The following is a 2591-nucleotide window of genomic DNA, read 5'->3' as shown; positions in this document are numbered from 1 at the left end:
ACTAAAAATTTTGGTGAAAATAATTTAAAGGATTGAATTGAATTTGGAGAGAAACGTTGAGGGTTAAAGTGGTACCATATTAGAAAATTTGAGATTTAAAAATAATTATTAATGGATGATTACATTGCAATTTGATCAAAATTGTAGGATTTGGATGCAACGCCACTAAACAAAGATTTTGAGGAGTAATGAAATTTCCTGTAATAGGTATTAATTAGCAGTTAACCCGTGCAAATTTTTTTTTTTATTTTGTTTTTAATATTTGATGGTACAATATGTGTTATAAAAAAAATAATTTTAATAAAATTAAAATTAAAGTGTGATTTTAATTATTTATTTTGATAATATTGGTGCTATCATTTATAAAATTGTTACTTGAATACTTATATATATATATATATATATATTAATTTTAGTTGAATTATTTATGTATTTTGATAATTTTAGTTCTATTGTATTATAAAAATGCAATTATCATATAATAATTTTGTATGATATATATTAAATTATAAAATAGTAAAATAAATACTTATTTTGATATTAAAAATGATTAAATTAGAATAAGAATTAGTAACATAAAATTAAAAGTAATTCTACCTATTTAATTTTCTTTTATATTCATTTGGAAAATAAAAATATGTAAAAATATAAATTATATAAAACTTATTTAAAAAATTAAATATAAATATGTTGTAGTTTGATTATTATATAATGATTATATATATATATATATATTAAATTATAAATTTGTAAAATAGACACTCTTAATTAAATTAAAATACTAACTATATAAAAGAAATTTAGTAACGACTAACTAAGAAAGAATCATATAATAATATCTAAACTCAAAAAGAAAAAATAATGAAAACATCCAAATGATAGACAAATCTCAGTGTGTGAAGTGATTAATCATCTGTAATAGATGTCAAAATATAAAAGAACTTATTTTTCAACAAATTCAAAAAGCAACTCATGCAGTAAATCCAAACTTTAGAAGTTTCTCGAGAGTAAAATTGTTATGTAAGTTTTTCCTCTTATGAATTGTGATTATATAAAATAATATAAGAAATGAAATATAATTTCATATGTAGAATGACTATAAAATTTAAACAACAAATTCATAATATAAAATAATATAGATTTGGTATTGGGTATAGAATAATGTATGAAAAAATAAGAAGGGGGAAAAAAAGGCAATTTAGCATTAAAAAAAATTTCTAATACCCTTGAAAGAATTAAGAAGAAAAACATGAACTGCAAAATTGATATTGGATTTGTGGATTATTTCAATTTATCATGAAAGATATATGGAAAAAAAAAATATTTGTCGAATAAAATCCATATAAAACAGATACAATTAGTATAATTTAAATTAGATTTGGATTTGTATAAAACTCTATATATGATTAAAAAAAATATATGCTAGCGTAGCTCTCTTAAAAAAAAAAAAAAAAAAAGAGTAAACCTTTATAATGTGCCACTTAAGCATAAAAAAACACTACTTTTAATAATATATATACAATTTGGCAGAAGAAATTTCCTGTGAGGAGTAAAATAAGATTTATTTGGCACAAAAAATTAACAGTAAAAAAAAAGATATTAGGGATGGAGTAAGTTCGGTTTTTGTCATTTTGTCCATCAGCATTCATTGATAAATTAAAGGTGGTTTTTGCTTGAAACAAGTAATAATTAATTAAGGAAGAGGAAAGTATCCTTTGTCTTCTCCATTTTTTGCCTGAATAATATTAGGAATACAAAAAGATTTACCAAAAGTTTTATCAAGGGTCTCATTCCTCCCTTCGCATTGTAGGGATTTTTTATTTGTTTCTTAGTTCCTCCCCTCTCTTTCTTGTACCAAATGGACCATACATTACAAGTTTAGACATTGAAGCCTCAACATAGGTACACTATTTTTCACAACCCTTTGGTTGGTCATCATGATGAGGAGTAAATAAGATGATTAAGGACACATTGAAATGCAATAAGTACTTTAATTTCTTATATAAACAGAAAATTGATTCCAAGCTTTCTTAGTATACATATATATGTATATGAAGAAATTTTATTGCATATTCTTACCAAAAATAGAAAGTTATGATTTTATGTGATGTAAGTTATAAATATTTGTAGTGTGTTAGAAACTTCAATTTTATTCCAAAGTAGGCAAGCAATCAAAGATTAAATATTTAGGGTCTGTTTGGTAATCATTCCGTTTTCCGTTTTTCGTTCTCAGTTTATATTTACAAAAATTTAAAAAACTGTCATAAAAACTTGTTTAATAATTTTTTTGGTTTATAAACGGTTATATCAGTTTATAAATTTGAGGAAAAAATGTAAACTCAAAAAATGAGTTTACGTTTTCAGTTTTCAGTTTTTTTTTTCAATTAATTTTTTTTTTCAAATAATTTTTTTTCAATTATTTTTTTTTTCAAATAATTTTTTTCAATTAATTTTTTTTTCAAATAATTTTTTTAATTAATTTCTTTCAAATGGTCATTTTTTGAAAGAAAGTTTGACTTAGTGATCGATATATCATATTAACACTATATATAATTGAATAATCTTATATATTTCATATTGTTGTTGTTGGA

This window comes from Camellia sinensis, chromosome 10 (genome assembly GCF_055761805.1).
Source record: "Camellia sinensis isolate YWXY chromosome 10, ASM5576180v1, whole genome shotgun sequence".
NCBI lineage: Eukaryota > Viridiplantae > Streptophyta > Magnoliopsida > Ericales > Theaceae > Camellia > Camellia sinensis.
Note: the sequence above shows the minus strand (reverse complement) of the source record.